This window comes from Falco naumanni, chromosome 8 (assembly GCF_017639655.2).
Source record: "Falco naumanni isolate bFalNau1 chromosome 8, bFalNau1.pat, whole genome shotgun sequence".
Lineage (NCBI taxonomy): Eukaryota > Metazoa > Chordata > Aves > Falconiformes > Falconidae > Falco > Falco naumanni.
This window is the reverse complement of record NC_054061.1, coordinates 23,301,696-23,315,626: the sequence shown is the minus strand read 5'-3', so window position 1 is coordinate 23,315,626 and position 13,931 is coordinate 23,301,696. Positions and strand designations below refer to the sequence as shown.

At 44.7% G+C, this 13,931-nt stretch overlaps 1 protein-coding gene across 6 annotated transcripts in view; it reads left to right on the top strand.

Annotated features, from left to right (window-relative positions):
- The first annotated feature begins 8,843 nt into the window (after positions 1-8,843).
- The window catches only part of GALNT13 (polypeptide N-acetylgalactosaminyltransferase 13), a 158,158-nt gene continuing 153,070 nt past the window's right edge, over positions 8,844-13,931 (top strand). For 2 of the 6 annotated variants that reach the window (XR_005829422.1, XR_005829425.1), the window contains exon 1: positions 8,844-9,148. The gene's annotated coding sequence lies outside the window, so the exon portion shown is untranslated. Of the gene's footprint in view, positions 9,149-9,179; positions 9,542-10,721; positions 10,813-13,931 lie in introns of those variants that run through there. The other 4 variants (XM_040604589.1, XM_040604590.1, XR_005829423.1 and 1 more) reach the window with 4 other exon arrangements.

Below are 13,931 nucleotides of genomic sequence, written 5' to 3'. Positions count from 1 at the left end.
AGCACACTTTATTACTTTACAAGTAATATTTCTGTTATTGTTGCAGATACCAAGGCCAAACCCCTCTGCATTTAAATGGAGTAAATGCAAATGTGTTGTGAGACACCGAGTTTACACCACAATGGGTAATGACTGTTCATTTATTTGTAAGTAAGAACATTTGCAGTATATTTTTGAGCCAAAAAGATTGTTGGCCACTATTATACATATGAAAATGTGATATCTCATTTAAAATGTGGCAGCCGTTACTGACAGAAGCAAAACTAACCCCCAGAACACACAGTATATAGAATATCTGTTTTCCAAATATGAATGAGGTCACCCTTGGATGTGATCTATGTGTTATTAAAATGAAAGATTTCCCTAGGCAGAAAGCCATTAAGCCTGAATTAATGCCATAAATATCTAACAGCTACTTCAGGTGAATAATTCTGATTAAAATATTGCTGTAGTTTTCTCAAATCACACTCCATGAATATTAGCCTGGAAATTAAGAATACAATGTTTAGCACATACTAACATGCTTTTACATGATACAGTGGCGCATTTGCTGCGAGTTCCATGAAGTACCTGCTGGTGTGCCTTTGGCAGGGAGAGGAGGTACCACCGCTGCCTCTGGCACAGTCCCAGCTCAGTGGCTGCGGTGCCCACACAGGACGCGAGGACTTGGATTTAATTTCCTCCTCTGCCTAAGAGAACTTCAACCTGCAGCTCCCATTTCCCGTGAGAGCTTGGGAGACTGCTGGCTAATGAGGCAGGACAGACCCTATTAAAGCCGTATCACTTTGTACAGAATCATTAAGATTTAATTGGGCCAGAAAGAAGGTAGGGTGATGCTATGGATAGTTGGGTCCTATGCCTGCCTCCAATCAATGTTTAATTTTCTCCCCTTAAATAGCCTTTAGAGCAGGGATTTGGACCCAGGCCTGCGCGCTTGAGGTGGTATGGAATTACCATGCACTGCTGGCACGTCTGGGGACACAGGGGGCTGCGCCACGGCGACTGCCACCCTTACACTGACCAAATCCGTAATGCAGCGCAACACTCCCTGCATGCAGCAGCAGCAGCATGTAAAAGCAGGGTTTCTAGACCTTCGCATTCCTCTGCCTGCAGCAGAGAGCTAACTTGGCACCTCCTGAGCCTGGGAATATACCACATCCTACAATCTGGAACTGTATAAGCAGGAATATTTGAAAAAGCTCAGCTCTAAAGTGCCCTGTAGACCTTGCTTGCCAAGCGGACTGTCTGCATGCAGCTCACACCTGGGAGACCAAACATATAAATTCAGGACTCCTCAAGCAGAGTTGATAATTATTTACAGATCATCCACACCCTTGATGAATGATTTATGCACTGCCCTGCTGGGTTGAAAGGAGACAGCAGGCAGCCATGCCCTCTGAGTTTTATGTGAAGTCCAACTGAAAAGAGATGCTCAGGGAAAGTCTACTAGACCAGACAAAATGATACCTCCCAGGCAGCGTCAGCCTGAAACACCACCCAATTATAATGTGGTAATTTATTGATACCTTTTGTTTTTGTAAGCAGCCAGTGCATTTATAGCATCACCGCTTGGTTCACACTTGGTTCTTACTCTTTGTAAGAGTGATCTTGATGTTAAAAAGAATGCTCATTTTACTTCCGAGTTACAGATATGCAATTAAATACGTGAAACAAAAGTGAGAAAAATAATACAGATAACTACATTTAGCCATTGCCCTCTCAAAGGAAGATAAACTTCTCCATTCACTGCCAAAGGAGTAACTTAGATGTGCCTGGGTTTGCCAGCCTCCCTTTTCGCTGTGTGAATTATTTCACTCTTGGCTTATGAGTTGTTTCAAGCGTGACCTGCACGTAGCTAGATCAAACACCTGTTATCATTTCATGTTTTCTATTCAACATTGCCATTTCCAATGGTTTTTACTTTATTTTTGAGAACTCTAATTGAGTTTGTAAAACATTATTTTTCCTCTGAGTCAAGACCAAAAAGACAGTAATCTCTCTGATCAGTGCCTCTGAGGTTTCCAAGAGAACATGTGCTGAAATCCCAAAGGCATTTTTGTGGTGTGAATTCAAGACACTTTTTACTCCTAATAAGAAAGCTATATGACTTCCAATATTCATAAAGCATTGTTACTATATAAGATTTCGAAGTACAATTTGCCCTTCATGCAGACAGAGATCGAAGCAGAGATAAAGGAAAAAAAACAAAACCAATTGATACGATAATGCTAGTAACAGAAGTTCTAATTTTAAAATAGGAGATCATTTGAAGGGGAAAGATTAATCGTATTGACAAAGAAATCTGGGTTTTACTAAAATGAGGTCTTCATTTATCATGTAAGTTTTACTATGAACAAGCTAGAAGAAATGATTAAAGTAGACGTGATCAAAATTTTACTGAGGTTTGGCAAGGTGGCAGATCTTTATCTGACACCTAAAACATTGAAAATCAAAAGCAAATATTACAAATATGGAAATTTGATGTATCTCTAGACAGAGGACCAGATCCTGCCCTGTGTAATAGAAAAACCATTAAACTAGCTCAGCTCTGTGATCTAAGGGATTAGGATTGCAGCTGTGGTCCCCCAACAGAAGCAGTTACATGTACTGAGTTTTGAGGATCTTTACCATGAACTTAGGACCTGGAGGAAAGCTCCTTAAGGCTTCATCTATATTAGTACGTTAAACTTCCCTGGGACCATTCTCTGGCACTGAGAGCAACTGGCTTGGGATGGCCTCTTCCTCCAAAGGTGAATATGCAATCCGATTTTTAACGTCCGTGTGCAGACACAGAAACGTCTTTTAGAATTTGATTTACTATTTTATCTGTGATGAAGGATGCTTCTCAATTAAGCACTCAGTTAAGGACTCTGCTATCTTAATATAATCACCACGACGGTGATACAGAAGTAAAAAGAATTCTGTATCACACAACCAGATCTCTCAATCTTCTAGACAGTGATTTTTATTTTAAAGTAAATTGAAAGAATGACTAACTCACCTTCTCTCTACACTGAGAAGGTAGACATATCACCTGGGGAAAAAAAACAAAACCTAAATGTACCTTAACTTTGCCCTTCCATTGCAAATGAGTTTTCTTAGCTTAACTGACTTCATGTGTTTTTACGCCTTTCCTGTTTTTAACAACCAGTCAAAATGAAACCACTTCTGGCCTTAAATTAATGGTAAGTCACAGGTAATGAAAAATCTGTACTTCAGACACTCCCACAATGAATGAAACAGCTTCACTGAGAAGGGTAAAGAAGTAATAAACTTGTAATAAATGTCAGAAAGATGTGAGCCCTTTATTGGAAAAAAACTCATGTACTGCTTTTAACAACTGAAGCTGTCAGTTATATAAATGATAATGTGCATTGAGGGAAAGCAAGCTATAAATCCTTTATTTCTGAAATGAAATTTTATCAAACATGAAGAAATAGGTTGATGACAAAATTAATACTCTGGTAATGCCAAATATAGATGCATCTGGATATAACAGTGCTTTTGACTCAAAGCAAAAAGGATTTTCCCAATATTTTCTTGCATCATGAGTGCTTTGCATCCAAAAATGCCTGTGCCCTTTTGATCATCCTCATCCTTAGACTGAAAACAATTCTGGAATATTATTTTTACCATCACTAACTGGTACTGAGCAGAGACTTGAGCACTGGTTCTGCCACACACACAGCTGAACAGCAGGCTATTGCATTCAGAGGAACCATCAAAAGAAATGCTCTTTACCGTCTCCAGCACAGGCTGGTTCACTGAGTAAATGCAGACCTCAGGGTGTTTGACACTGACTTCTCACTGGGCCTGAAACACTGTTCACTGAGATTTGAGATTCTTTCTGGGTCCATAGCTGTAGAAAGAGACTTAAATTCAGTGTAGAGGTTTAGATTCAGTTCTGTGTATGTTTTCCAGCTCAACTGAGCTTACCCATCTTTTTAAATTCGAAGCAGACTGGTGCATTTAAATAAGAAACAAAACATGGAACACTATTAATGCTAATGCCCTTATTTCACTTCCATTACCAGAGAAATACGTTATCTTCTTTAATTAAGTAAACAGAAGCAGAGGTAAATGATTCTAGAGAGACAGGACTAGCGAGAAGCAGCCTGAGGTTTACCCTTTATGAATAAGGAAGGCAAGACAGAGGCAGTTACTAAGATGTGCAAGAAAAAAGGAAATTAAATCACAAAGCCCAGATGACATTTGTCTAAGAGTCCTGAAGAAAGCAAAGTCTGGAGTAACTGAACTGCTGCCAAATGCATGTAATTTATCATCACACACACCTACTATATCAGATGAGTGGACTAAGTGTCATACGCTGCTTTAAAAAAAGCTCGAAGATTTGTGTTCAAGACATAAAGGGAGTACAGGGCATAAAGTATTTAAATGCAAGGGTATTTCAACCTTCCCATAAAGGGCAGGAAAATTTATCTCAAAGGTTATCCCATTTCTTTTCAAATGGTAAAACCAGGTTGTGTGGTCGTACAGGAAGTCTCCATCAGAGGAGGTATGGGATTAACTGATGCATTAGCTGTGATTGCTTTAATGTTATAAATGATACTTCATGGGTTTGATGAATAGTTACATTTGGTTTACCTGTGGTTCTGTGTTTGAAAAGGTAATATAGCCAAAGCAATAAAATTGAGTAAGTAGAACGGTATAGGCTGCTATTACCTAAAAAAGAATAAATGAATTACACTGAAAGGCAGTATACATGCAATAACTGTCAGTCTGTTATCTATCAGCCCATTTTATTTCTATTAGGTGGTAGGAGAGAGTTCTATATTTTGTGTAATTATTGATGTAAAATGCAGATGAAAATGAATTGGCTTCTTCCCCCAGCTTTGTTTTCCTTTCTGCATAAGATCATACACAAGTCAAAGGGTCTGTTTTAGGAAATAAATACACGTTATTTTTTTCTCCAACCTCACCTGCCAGGAAAAAAAAAAAAAAAAAAGGTTACCTTCTGGCATGACAGATTGGTTAGAAGGTCACAGTAGATATTCCAGTAGAGCTAGGAATACATTCTTTGGCACAACGCTATATACATTTTAAATAATGCAACACAATATTTGAAAGTACTTGCCAAGAAAAAGCACTGGTTTTATATAAGCACTATTCAATTCCAGCCTGTAAAAGCCTAGCAGACATGGACTTATGCAGGTCACACAATCAGCTGACTGATAACCAGTCTGACTGTGACACCACTTACGTATCTGGAAAGCAAAGGGATGTTTTATAGTCCCATTTTCTCTGGGAGGGAGAAAGACAAGTTCTAGTAATAATAATAGTAATAAAAAAACAAACCACAAAAAAGCATAGGGAAACATGAGGATGAGTGGAGATGGGGAGTGGCTTTTGTAGGGAAAACTGAAGTGGCCTGGACTTTTCTTCTGCCTGCAAGGGCAAAGGGAGAAGAAAGACTGAAACCCGTGAAATCAAGTCATAAAAAAGTGTATTTAAAATGACTGTCCACCGTTTCTCAGAATACATGAATGGAAGACCGCCCAGTAAGAATATCAACTATACGGCTAATGTGGTGAAGCTGAAGTACTTTTACAGAAAACGTATAATTAATCTTGGAACTCTATGGCTCAAGCTGTTGTTGAAACCAAAAGACAAAACAGAATAAAATAGATGTTAAGAGAAATTCATAGAAGATTTATAAATAGATGTTAAATGCGATGGTCTGTAGGCAGTCCCCACGCTGGAAACTCCATGCTGCTAATTACTGGAAACACAGACTGCTGGGAGAAGAATTATTTTATATTTTTGCTATTTCTTATACTGTTTTCCAAGCATCTACACCATATTACTGCCTTTGATTCAATCAAATATGTCCACTCTATGTGCCCTTTACCATCATACACCAGGTATTAGGGAATTTTTTTCTGAACAACGGGATTTTTTGACATAGTTCCAGCATGTGGCCCACCCACGGTTAAGTAGTAAAACAGATGCTTTCCTGCAAACACCACACTGTTACACCAGCCATACATTTAAAATTTGTGTATCTACCCTTGTATTCATTCTTGTACCTCTGTACCTATGTACTGCATTCTTCCACTGTCAGGAATGCACTATTCTAAAAAGGACATTAATACTATGTAACACCATGTGGGTGTGGAGAAAGAAGTCTTTCCTCCGCCTTAGGTATCACCTGGCCACAGTAAGTTAAAGGATAAAAAATCAGAAAATAATACCAGACAAACTAGATCGGTTACTGCAGAACCACAGATGTGACCAAAGCAGAGTTGCTTAATATACCCCACTTGTACTGAAATCATCTGGAACTGTGAATGATTTAACACTGGGACAAAGACAATGCCAAAGACAGAAGTCTTGGTACACACAGAAGAAACTGTCACTATCTCTTCACCGTAAAGGGTGGTCAAGCATTGGAAGAGGCTGCCCAGGGAGGTGGTGGAATCATCACCATCCCTGGAGGTACTTAGAAGACACGTAGATGCGGTGCTTAGGGACATGGTTTAGTGGTGGGCTTGGCAGTGCTGGGTCAACAGTTGGGTTTGATGATCTAAAAGGTCTCTTCAAACCTAAATGATTCTATTGCAGAGGAATCCACTTCCAAATGACTAGGGAAAAATGAAGTATAAAATCTTTCGGATACAAAAACGTATCTTTTATACAATCGGTTAAAGATCTGCGCGGCTGCACTGTCAGGAGCTTCTTGAAAGTAAGTATACTAGTAACATTTGGAGGTTTGTTATCTTAATGAATAAAGATAGCAGTTGTCTATTATATGAACTAGAAGGAAAATCAGATTGAGAAGTGAATGTTTCTGCTCTATGACAGTGCATGGTTACTAATCAGGTGGTGAAAAAAGTCCTTCCAGGAGACAAAAACTGCTCCGGAGTATTTTTACGCAGTTCTTTCAAACAGGTGCCATTGCCCAGAATCTAACACGGCATTAGGACTGAATGAATAATGCAGCCACTGAATTTTTCTGTTTCTTTTGTATTTATTACTTTTGAGGGAGAGGATTGTTTTAAAAGTGCCAAACTCTGTGGATTGTTATTTTCTTCTACACAATAGCTGATATTTTCCTACTTGGAGCAAACATCTTCCTGTTAGTATTAAAAATTAACGGAGAAAGAATACTTTGCACTTACACAGGCAACATCCATTTCTGCATCTTAACATACTTTACAGGAAGCAATTAATGCTTACAACTCCAGCGCGAGGTTAGAGATAAGAAAGCTGCAATGCAGAGAAATTGACTTGCTCACCCTCAGAGAAGCACGGAACTGGATTTCCAGTCCTGCGCTCTATCACTATACTGAGTTCTCTGCTTTGCTTATTATGAGCCTACCTTAGGAATCATTAAAAACTTTACAGGCTATGTATCATATACACTGACCAGCCTTTGTACCCCAAAGAGAGCTCAAAAAATTCCGAGCAAGCTTTCGGTATGGTTTGAGGAGAGAAACAGAGGCCGTTTGTTTATTTAACAAATAAACATTCATTTATTTAGATGTTATTTTAGAACATACTGAAAAATGCTTTCATTAATCACTTCCGTAACGGGAAAAAGAAAAACAAAGTGCCGAGAGGTTCCTCATCCTTATATCAAAGCATCTAGTTTATGCAGTTAGCTCTCAGGGCCAAAAAAGACATTATTCAACTGACAATGCAATGTCGTAAGTCAGGACTTTCTCCACTTTCCCTCATCGCTGCCCAGGCTGGTCACAGGCTGGGAGGAGAGGGACCGTGTCACAAAACAAAACGTCCCGGACTTTCTATCTGCTACCCACTGGGAAGAAAGTCAGCGTCCATGCCATCGTCACCTGGCTGCTCATGTAAACAGGACGGAGAGCTTTATCCTTTTGCTTTCCTTTTCCAATGCGTGTGATTTAGCTCCCGAAAGTAACAGAATGTCAGCCAGTGCTGAGGACGTGCTGCTGGTTCTGAGAGGGGCGGCAGGGCCGCTGGGGCCGGGGGTGACCCCAAACCCCCCAGCCCCGCCGGGTGCGAGGGCTCTGCCGGGCGGCGGCTGCTTCCCCGGGATTTTACCTGAGGAACGGTGAGATACGTCTGCTCCAGGGCACACGTCTCCACAGCGATTAACCGAGCTGTTTTTAAATGGAGAAATACAACGTTTCGATTTGTAGCGGTAACTGACAGGAGCTTCCCCTGAAGGGTCTGGCAGCCGGGGCTGGCACCAGGGGGGGAGCGCGGCCCGGCGCCCGGGCACGACGCGCGGTTCCCCGGGGGGCTGAGCACGTTAACGTGCCGCTTCCACCAGCCCGGCCCGGGTGAGGGCCGGGGGCTCTGCCCGGCAGCGCGGCCCGCCGGGGGCTCCCGGGGCACGGCCGGCTATCGCCCCCCGCCCCGCCCGCTCCGCGCCACTTCAGCGGAGGGACCGCGCTCGTGTCCCGCGCCGTTCCGCCGCGCTCCACCATCCGTTCCTAGCAGGTCCCCAAATGCACAAGCTACCGGGGGACGCTGCGGGCCTCCGCGGGGGACGGCCGGGCTGGAGCCGGCTCCCTCCGCCGCCCCCGCCCCCTCAGCGGCGGCCTGCACCGGGGGCCCGGCCGCGGGTCCGAGCGCCGCACGCTGACCCAGCGCGCCCGGGGTGAGGGGGGCCGCCGGCCACCCACCGCCCGCAGGCTCCCAGCCGCACACAGCGCTGTCCCGGGGCGGTCGCACACCGACCGCCTCCCGGCGGGGACCTCGGCGGCACCGCCCGCTCCCCTCAGCACCTCCCGGGCCGCCCCCCGCCAGGCGAGCAGCCCGCCCCCGCACCTGCCCGCCCCGCCCCCCGGCCGGGCAGGCTGCGCGCCCCGCTGCGGGGGCACCCACCTCGCCGCGTCCCCGCTCCGCCGGGCCGAGCCCCAAGTATCGCGGGAGCCGGGCGCCGCCGCTGCAGCCATTGGGCGGCGCGCCGGAGGAGAGGCGGCGGCGGCGGCGGCGGCAGCGGCAGCTGACGCGCGGCTCCCGACCCGGCGAGGCAGCGGTGCGGAGCCGAGCCCGGCGCAGCCTCGGCCGCGCCTCGGGGCCGCTGTCCCGCCTCGGCGGCCATGAGGAGGAGGAGGGCGGCGGCGCCGCGCTTGGCCCCGGGCGGGCGGCGGCGCTGCTGAGCGCGGGGGGCGCGGCTGTGGGGCTCGGCGTCCCGCCTCAGGTAAGCGGCGAGCGGCGGCGGGGGCCCCGGGCGGGGCGGGATGGGTCCCGGCCGCACCGAGTGCCAGCAGCGGGGGTCGCCACCCCCGCCTCAGCCCCGGTGCCTTTGTCAACTTTGCGCGGCGCTGGCGGCGGGCCGGGGGCTGCTGGCGGGGCCGGGCTGCGGGCGAGGCGAGCGGGCTGCCCTTACCCCATTCCCGCCGCCTCTCCTGGCGCTCCCGGGTGCGGCTTGGGGCGGGGAGAGCGCTTTAAGCAGCGGTAAGCCCGACCTGAAGCGCCGGCTCTAGTCGGCGATGGCAAACTGTGCTTAAACCCGCGTCCTGGCGTGCAGCTCTCCCTGACGAACTGATGCCGGCGCTGGGGGGAAGGTCGGAATACCGCTGGAGAGCCCGAGGTAGGCTGTGCTGGTGGCAGAGGGGGAACAGGGGTTTGCGCTGTAAATCCGAGCGGCGGGTTCCCGAGCTGCCCGGCAGCCCCGCGGCGCCCTCAGCCCGGGCTGTGCCGGCGGGGCTGGCTGGCTGCCGGCGGCCCTTTCGCCGGGGTGTAAATGGGCCAGCCCGGCTGTAATTGAGGTTTTGGCACAGCTCTTTGGAAGCTAAGGTTTTTCCTCCGAACGTCATAAAGTTAGGATGCCGAGTGTTTTCCCGAGAATTGGGTAAAAACTTCTTCCGAGCTGAGAGAAAATAAAGTTTATTTTACAGTTCTGCTAAGGTATTTTATCAGCCTGGAATAGTAAAGAAAAACCCAGAGCTGCTAGAGATGCCACTATTTCCTCTTCGTTGCAGAATGAGAATGGGCTGAGTATTTGGGTGCTCCTGGCTGACTGGAAATAGTTAAGAGGAAAGATTAATGAGAGATTAAGCCGTGCTCAGAATTACCCGAGGAAAGAGAGGGGCAAAGATTATTTTAACTGGCTGATGGCTGGACTTGGAGGAAAGAGATGAGGCCTGAGAGATTTTATCGTTCTTCAAGTCTCTCTAAATTTTCCTCCGTGGTGCCCTGGGTTGATAGCAGATCTGATTACCAGCGATCCTGATGGTCTGCGTCCATCGCCATCGGTAAAGCCGTGCAAAAGTGCTGAGTCTGCAGACAGTTAAAAAACCTGGTGTAACTTGAAAAGTAGTACTTTATCTTTTGATAATCTTTTAGCTGGGCCTGTTACTATAAGTGCATTACGTTTGGGGTTTTTTAATATATATAGAGTGGTTATTGGTGGCATTAAACTAAGAGTGTAATATGGCATATTACATACGGGGTTTGGTTTTGGGGTTTAGAAGTGGTTTCTTCGCTGAAGCAGTATTCTAAGAAACAAAGCATGTGCAGTATCTTCCAATTTTTGTGCTCATACATGAGTGTTTAGTGTTTGCAAGTTCCTGAAGATGAGTGTGCACTATCAGGAGATGCTGATGCTAGTAGAACAGGGTGGGAAGCCAGACTCAGAGTCTTCTGTTTGTCTGCGGATGAGCTTTAAGAAAATACAAGTGTAAGTAACTGTGCCTTTCAGGCACAAATGAAGACTGAAGGGGAGGATGTAAGCCTACATGGTTCTAGGATTTATGACTGTTAACACCTGCCTCCCACCTTCCCTGGGAAAAGCTATGATTCCTCCTGAACTTTCATGAAGAAAAGAATCTGTTCCCATCACTCGTACCCCCAGGAACCTAGGTGAGAATAAGTTGTAAAAACGTTCCTTACCAGCCATAGCAAAAGCTTATGACCAGTTTATATTTGGGAATGTGGAGAATCACGTTGAGTTACTTTCCTTCTAATGTTAAGTGCAGTTGTTTTGGGTTGAGGCAAAATACAGTAGAGAACTACCTAACCCCACTGTCAGATGACAAGAAAATTAAGGCTGAAGAAGAAGAGCAGAATCACTTGGAAATAAGAAACTAGGAAACCTTGTAATATTTTTCTACATGAGACACAATTCTAGTGGGTTTTATGCATTAGCAGGTGAATTCAGGAGAATAGTTTTCTTGCAAACATGGGAGAATTGACTTCCATTTAACTGTATATAATTTCTATGAACATAGGAAAATATGTTTTTTTTTAAAGATGCAACATAGTGAGAGCTGTGCGCTTCTAAGAAAGCTGCTTTCTTCAAAGACTTTGAGGTGAGTGGGGGGGGAAAGAGGATTGGACAGCGCATATTCTACTTTAGTGATGATCAGTTTTGAGTTAAGTAGGTATGATGTGACAGCTTATTGATTGTCAGAAATGGCCCTTTTTGATATTCACAAACTTTGCTTTTTTCAATACTGTTGTTCTGTTGGATTGGAAGAAGTGAGCAAGTTCTGATTTCCCGGTGTTATAAATGAGTTCCTTTGGCCTTAGTATTTAGAAAAAAGAATCAACAGGTCCTTCTCTTCACAAAATAAGTGAAATACATGTTTTTGTATTGATTAGTGTTCCTTGGTGGGTATGCCCTGCCAGCTGATGTGTGCAGGAACGCCTCACAGTCGTTATTTGCTTGACTGATCTTCAGGTTTGTGTTGGCAGCTCCTGATGAGCGCTGTGCTTGACCTTTCTGCACTAGGACAGCAGGGTGCTGAGGGTGGGCTTATGCCATGGCCTTGACCTGCATGCCAACAGGCATAATGCACCCAGAAGGTCACTGCCATTTTGGCAATGCGGAGTGGTAAGGAGTCACTCCTAAAACAGGACTTAGGTAGGGGGCTGTTACAGAAGGCAGTGGTTGTTTCTTTGGTGATGCTCTGGTTCCAGCTGTTTGAAGTTTTGGGTTTGTAGTATTACCTTCATGTGCAAATACCAAAAAATCCATTTGATCAGCAGGACTGGTGCAGTGTGAATGTTCAGTTATTTTTCGGTGTTAGCGTAGATGAGTGTGTTGGCATGGCTGGGGTGGTTGGGCAGAGTCCTGTGTCTCTGTAGCGTGTGTTGTCTGTGCTGGTGAGGGCTGGCCAGCCATGCAGTTGTCGAAAGGTTTGTGGGGCAGTCCTCTGGTAAGTGGCTATAGCTCCTTGGGCTATGTTCTTCCATGGATACTTGTCCTGTAGCTTTTCTCCTGGTTGTCGTGTCACTGCCTGGCTTGCTCCAGCATTTTCTTTTTGTTTGAAGACTAGAAAACTGGTCCTGGGTGGTATCTGTCAAGTCGTCAATACCACTCAAGTACTTGTTACTTTTTAATTTCACTGGTATGTGGGAGAGCACCCACCATCTGAAAACAGAATAAATATAGTCAGCTTAGTCTGCTAATTAGCTTTGACAAGGTTGTACAGCAGCTTGCAAGGGGGATACCTGCCTATCACCTGGTTGGGTGGTTGGTGTAGGTTAGAGAGATGCCTGCTCTGACAGTCAAGACGAGAAGAAACCTGTGAGGTTGGTAAGCAAAGTACCCTGGTGTGTTTATGTCTGTTACTAGATGGGCTGCACTTTGGGAGAAGAATGTGGCTGTATTCTTTTAGTTGATTTTTTTTTTTTTTCAGTTGGCTTTATGTTTTTGGTGCTTTGTGCCAACACACCAGTAGAAACAGCCTGGGTTTTAGTACAAAGTTAGTATCTGAAGGCATGGACTTTAAAGGAGGGAGTAAACCCAGATTAATTCTTCACAAATTTGCCATCATTTGCAAGTGGGTGGCTTACAGTGAGGTGGCTTTGAACAGAAAAAGCTTTTCTTGTCTGGATATCGGGGATGTGCTGCTTTGAGGTATGAATTCTGGGAGAAACTGGTGCTAGTCATTGCCTGACTCTAGTCTGAACAAAGCCACGCAAAATAAAGGGTAGGCTTTTATTACAAAGAAGTTTGGTTAGATGAATTAATAAGTCTTTTCCACTTTAATTTCTGAGTCACGGAAATGCATTTTAAAATGAAGAATAGGTCTATTATTAAATGTCAAGCAGCCTATTTCAGGAAAGGAGAGAGGGGGAGAAACTAATTCTTACAACAGAAAACACTGGATAGCTCTAACTAGAGATACCCGATTTCCACACACACCCCGCCTTCCCTTGTCTTACTAAATGTGGAAGAGCTTCCTGTATTGATCTTGGAGATGGGCAGTTTCAGCATTTTAAGTTCTTCAGATAGCTGTAGGTGAATTGATAAACTGCTTATGGTATTAAATGATGATTCATGTCTTTTTGAGAGTATAGTATATATTAAGGTTTGGTTAGGCAAATCTAGCCATAAGGTTTTTTTAGGCAAAATATATTTTAAATAATTTTATTTTAAAATTAAGTTATGCCTCAGAAAGACAGGGTTGCAAACCTTAATAGTTCTTAAAGCAAGCTTGCCTCTTCAGTTTTTTAATGATGATTACTCTTGTAACAACTCTGATAAATTTAATTTATAATGCAGTGTGGCACGTTTTGCCCAAAGCTTAAGCAGTGGACTTTAGCTTGTTAGATCATATCTCATGATATCATGGTGCTAGTATGCATGGATGCAGTTCTGTTTTAGTAGAGTTTTGTCAGTTCACGCTGGCTAATTGCCATTCGGTGCAGTACTGCCTGCGTTGGACCCTGATTCTGCAGCAGAGATTGACAAAAATAATAATGCCAAATCTTTCTGTGACTGACACTTAAATATTGTTGTTGTCTGTTTTTACTCTGGCAGCTGCAGTGAATCACAGGAAAGCTACGAGAAACAGCCGCATTCATCCTTTGATTTATTAGAGGTGAAGGCTGGAAATCTCAGATTTCAGTTGAGCTGAACTCTGGTCTGCCTTCCTTAGGTGTGAAAAAGACATATGTGATTGCTCTTATTTCTGCTCGGGAATTTCTTCCAGCAAACTTCTTTCTGATTACTGTTCAGCTGACCTACCCAT